General features: G+C 38.7%; 1 pseudogene; it reads right to left on the bottom strand.

Moving 5' to 3' along the window:
• Positions 1-1,295: 1,295 nt before the first annotated feature.
• Positions 1,296-2,028, bottom strand: LOC118720062 (annotated as a pseudogene).
• Between the last annotated feature and the right edge of the window lie 3,905 nt (positions 2,029-5,933).

Below are 5,933 nucleotides of genomic sequence, written 5' to 3' on the forward strand. Positions count from 1 at the left end.
GAGTAGGCCAATTGACTATGCTTTGCTGACCCTGTTTCTAAGACATGCCTTTATATAATAGCCAGGATTATAGTTGACTTTGGATGGGGTCAGCTATAGAATGTCCAGGGGAAAAAGGAAAAGAAAAGAAAAGAAGAAGAAGAAGAAGAAGAAGAAGAAGAAGAAGAAGAAGAAGAAGAAGAAGGAGGAGGAGGAGGAGGAGGAGGAGGAGGAGGAGGAGGAGGAGGAGGAGGAGGAGGAGGAGGAGGAGGAGGAGAGGAGAGGAGAGGAGAAGGAGAAGAAGAAGAAGGAGGAGGAGAAGAAGGAGGAGAAGAAGAAAAAGAAGACAGGCTGTATCTTTCTCCTAGGCCCTCTCAAACATTGATGTGAGAGAGACACATCAATTGGTTGCCTCCTGCATGCACCCTGACCAGAGCCAGGGATTGAGCCTTGAGCCTGTAACTAAAGTACATGCCCTTTACCAGAATTGAACCTAGAACCCTCCGTCCTCAGGCTGTTGCTCTATCCACTGAGTCAAGCCAGCTAGGTCTACTAGGCTACTAGGCTCTCTCTCTCTCTCTCTCTCTCTCTCTCTCTCTCTCTCTCTCTCTTTAAAATATATTTTAATTGATTTCAGAGAGGAAGGGAGAGAGAGAAAGAAATTAAAACATCAATGATGAGAGAGAATCATTGATTGGCTGCCTTCTGCCTTCTGCCTCCTGACACTGGGGATCGAGCCTGAAACCTGGACATGTGCCCTGAACAGGAATTAAACCATGACCTTCTGATATATAGGTCTACGCCCAACCACTGAGCCAAGCCAGCCAGACTAGTCCTTCTCTTAAAGGCCCCATTCTTTATGTCACTATCTCCAGACTGTTTATACTCATCACGTTACAGTATAATTAATATACTATATATTACTGCCTGCCAAGAATTTAACTCCATAATGCAACATTTCTATTGTTTTAAATTCTATTGACTGCAGCCTCAGACAAGCAAAGATTCTGCAAAATGAGCCCTAGTTCTCTATTAAGGAGTGTGTGTATGTGTGTCCATGTGAATGTTGGAAAGGGATGAGAATGTAAGCAAATGAGCACGAATATGGAACTGACAGGACTAATGGACATACATGAGAAGGAAGTTGAGAACCACAATTTTGGAGCATGAAAGATGGAAACCATGGTCTTTCATTGTGAATAGATGGATATCAATGTGTCTCTATACAATAATTAAAATATAAGATGTTTAAAACTTCCCTGGCATCTGTGGAAAGTGTTAGCATTTGTGGGTGTTTGTTTGTTTTTTGATGCAAAAAGCTTTATTATTTCATTTGGTCCAATGCTTGGGAGAGGACTCCAGGGTGGTTAAAAGAATGGCTAGTAGTTTTGGGAAGAAACTCAGGTAAAGGCCAGAGACACCAGGGGGGATGCAGAAGGGCCTCTGAAAGGCCTCTGGGCTCCAAAGGCTACTAGTCTTGCTGAAGGTGAGCCTTTCTAAGAGATACTCACCCACCCCAGCCTAGGGGGCAGCCAGCCTGCACAGGTGAGTTAGGTGGTCACCCATCTTCTTGATCACTTTCACCTCCTCATCCAGGAAGTGGTTCTCCAGGAAGTTGCAGAGATGAGGATCTGCACAGGTAGAACCCAGGGCCTGCAGCTTTAAAAGGGCCTGGTCAGGTTCCTCTCCAAGCCCAGGGCAGCTTCCATGGCATCCTGAGTTTTGCCCACTCATCTGGGGAAGGCTTCAGCATGTCCTGGAAGAGAATGTGGCCTCCTGCTGGTTTTGCAACTTTAAGAGATGCTCAGTGCTTCTTCTCCGCCAATTCGTGGGATAAGTGGACCACACCCTCAAAAGCCACATTTTCATAGTTGAAATAGTAGACCATAGAGAAATAATTGTGGGAGGCCCACAGATGCAGGTTGGCCAGCAATTTGACCGCAGCCTCCACCTCAGTGGAATAATTCTGATAAATTTGGGAGCTCATAGTTGTTCAGCAAAAAAGGAGTTAAGGTGGAAAAAACAAACAAACAAACAAAAAGTGTTGTCTGGTCCATGACATGGTTCTAAAGGTGGTGACTGGATGAGACGCAAGAGAGTGGCCTGAAGCTGGAAGAGGTTCCTGGGTCATGTCTGCCCAAACACTGTTGAAGCAAGAGACAGATCCACGACCTCCAAGTGCACTACATTTGTGGGGGGGTTTCCCTGTTGGAAAACTAAGACTCACGTAATTCTTCTTTTGGAGAAAAGGAGTAACATTTTACTTAATTGGGGTTCCAAGTTAGTATTCCCTAGCTGGTTGAAAATGTTGTTAATGCTGATGTGTGATAAGATTTTATATATTTCCAAGTTAGAAAAGAAGAACTAGACTTCCAGTCAAGCTGGTAGAGTAGATAAACATTGTTCTTGCCTCCTCCCATGAGGCAAAATTACAACTAAACTATAGAAAAATCACTCTGGGGAGCCACCTGAAGACTAACTGAACAGAATTCCTATAAGTAAAACATAAAGAAGAAGCCGCATCAAGATTGAATATTATATGTCAACTATAATTGAAAAATACAAATTATTAAAAAAGAAAGAAAATGAAACGGTTATATTTTTACTTCAATATCAATAGTCAATAATGCTGATGGATCATGATAATATATGTCCCTCTTCATAAGTAAAAGTAGTTCCCAAAAGGCAATGTGACTTCTTCTTTGATTGATTCAGTCGCATTTTCCATAGCTGATGTAATTTTATTTTACGGATGGTCTCTTAGAACATAATTGTACTTGGTAATTCTCAGCCCTGGTTTATTTCCCATTAGGAAATGTTTTTCCAAGGTTTCTTCCCAAAATTATAGTCTTTAAAACCAAATGAAAAGTGTTTAAATGACTTCCATATTTTTGCAAGTTGTTGAGATCATGTAGCTCTCAATTTGGTTTTCACTTTGAGTATAACATACCGTCCGCTTATAAACAAATGACAGGAACAATCAGCTTATGTGATATACAAAAAGGATGCTATAAAGTCAGTAATTATGGCCTGATTTACCCTTGGCAAGTGAATAAAAGTGTTTAACAAAATATTCAGCAAGGTTTAAATAAATAACACTAGCTCTCAGAAGCTTGGTTAAATGGCCAAAAGTCTACACAGGTGACTTTTGCTTTTCATTGCAAATCACATTGCATGGGAAGGAAAATGAATGGATAAAATAAGATATGGTTTAATGTAGCTTGAACTTGTGAGTTTTCCAAAGGAAATACATAATGTATATATCAGATGTATAATATAGAATTAAATGTCACTAATATAAAAAATAAAAAGAACATGTGCTAAAAACCTAAATGATTTTTTTTCTGATCTAGAAGTGATTTCTATGGTATAACATGTGAGTGATAAATGTTTTTAAACTGCACATTCAAATATGAAACACAAATATCAGAGGGATGCACTGCCAGGGTGTACATATTTTAATTCCACCCCCAGTGTGGACATGCTCTTTGACTTTAGAAAATGTGATTTTAAATCTGTGCTTATGGGGCCCCAGCTGAACACAAAGCTTTGCTCATTTACATACAAGTAAACATCTGGGCCAGGTTGAACAGAGTGCCATCTTTTTCTCACTGCCACTAGACTCAATATTTATGTCCAGGTTCAAAAGTCATCTGATAGTCCAGGTACACCAAAGTATTCTCAATAAAGCATTTGGAAATGCAAAAGAAAAAAAGTAAACACTGAAATGATTTTCTGCATAGAATATTCTTTTTAAAAAAAAATATTTTATTGATTTTTTTACAGAGAGGAAGGAAGAGGGATCGAGAGTTAAAAACATCTATGAGAGAGAAACATTTATCAGCTGCCTCCTCTCCTACATACCTCCTATTGGGGATTTGCTCGCAACCAAGGTACATGCCCTGAACTGGAATAGAACCTGGGACCCTTCAGTCCGCAGGCCCATGCTCTATCCACTGAGCCAAATTGGTTAAGGCTGCATAGTATATTCTTAAGTAACAAATAAGAAAACTGTAATATAGCCGGCACCGGTTTGGCTCAGTGGATAGAGCGTCGGCCTGCGGACTGAAAGGTCCCGGGTTTGATTCCAGTCAAGGGCATGTACCTTGGTTGTGGGCACATCCCCAGTAGGGGGTGTGCAAGAGGCAGCTGGTTGATGATTCTCTCTCATTGACATTTCTAACTCTCTATCCCTCTCTCTTCCTCTCTGTGAAAAATCAATAAAATATATTTAAAAAAAAAAGAAAACTGTAATATAAAGTACCATTTTATTAAATGTCATTAAGCATTCACAATTTCATCATTCTGGTGGTTTTCAGAAGGTACAAAGTAGCTGGTTGTCCACTTTGTACAGTATGTATACCCAGAACACGTCAATGTGGAAACTATAAAAAAAAAAAAAAAAAAAAAAAAAAAACCTTGAGGAATGATGGTATAAATGCAGATAAAAAATTAATTCACATGTAAAAAGCAGGAAACTCTACCATGATCACTCTATGTGTTATTAAAATTCAAAGAAATTAAATTTTTCACAGGTTGCCTATGATTATTTATTTCCTTTTCTATTCAACTGTGTGTGTGTGTTGTGTGTGTGTGTGTGTGTGTGTGTGTGTGTGCGCGCGCGCACAAACAGAGAGAGGGAAAAAGATGGGGGAGAGAGACAGAGAGAGACCTACAACTAAGTCAAACAAAATTCAAATATGTGTATTTGAATAAAACAAGTGCTTGGTTTAAATCTGTGACAATAGGTGGTGAAATGAGCCCAGAGAAAATAATTAAATAGCTTCTACAATTTACCATGGCAAATTTATATAAAGCTGGATTTGGAAAAAAGTCTTGAGAACTAATTGCATTGAACACTTGAGAAACAAACACAGATACACATTCCTAGTTTACTGTATAGATTAGAAGAACCAATTTAGCTTTAAGATTCAGGAAACATAATTTTCTATATAAGATTTTGTTCTGTCCCCAATAGAAATACAAGTAATCTATAATTAGAAGTGGAAGGATATGGATAATTTCTTAACTCTATATATGTGTGATGTTTAAAATGATAGTTCCTACTCAAATCTAAGAGTCAGCTTGCAGATTTTGTTTTGTTTTTTTGTCAAAATATTTAACCAGATTTATAATGGAAGGACCAGATTTACCTTCTCGCCTTAACTATAAAGCAAAAAGTTAAAAATTAAAGAATGATTTTCAGATGTTGAACAAGAGGCAGTGCAGAATAGCTATTTCTGAAAGGGAAACAATGAGTTAAGTCTTATGATTGTCTTAGATGCTGTAGCTGAGAGTTTTTAGACTGTAGCACAGGGAGAGGGTACCCAGAGTGAGACAGTTTTCTAGACTTGAGACAAAATTCAGCATCCAAAAAGATCAAGGCAGATAGATTTCATAAAGCAGACTACCACAGAGGAAAGACTGCCCTTGAAAAATAAAGTCCTGAAGATCTACAGATGGTTTTATTAAAGTTTTTGACTATATACTGATCTACATATGTATGTGTAGAACCTAGTGATATGGGGGGAAAGGAGAGGGGAAGTGCACTCAAAGGAGCAAGCAGAAAAATTCCTGGAACTCCAATTAAGGCTGGCATAGTCAAGTTCCATTAAGCCAGAGTGGCAAGATCTCCTAAAATCTGGGGAATTAAATGGAGTCCTCAGAAGTGTATTTGTATCAGCAGTGGGGCCCTACTAGACCCAAGCTGAAGACTATGTGGAAGTGCTTTAAAAATTTAAAAGCAAGGCACACAGACACACACACACACACACACACACACACACACACACACACACACACACATTTTTTCAAGTAATTTACCTGCTTCTGAGAACAAATTTCTAAATGTACTTAAAGATATACCAAAATGTCTAGCACTAATGATATTAATTTCACAATATCTAGTATCCAATAAAAAAATTAGCAGGCATGTAAAAGAGCAGGAAAATATG

Source organism: Pipistrellus kuhlii, unplaced genomic scaffold (genome assembly GCF_014108245.1).
Source record: "Pipistrellus kuhlii isolate mPipKuh1 unplaced genomic scaffold, mPipKuh1.p scaffold_m20_p_16, whole genome shotgun sequence".
In the NCBI taxonomy this organism is placed as follows: domain Eukaryota; kingdom Metazoa; phylum Chordata; class Mammalia; order Chiroptera; family Vespertilionidae; genus Pipistrellus; species Pipistrellus kuhlii.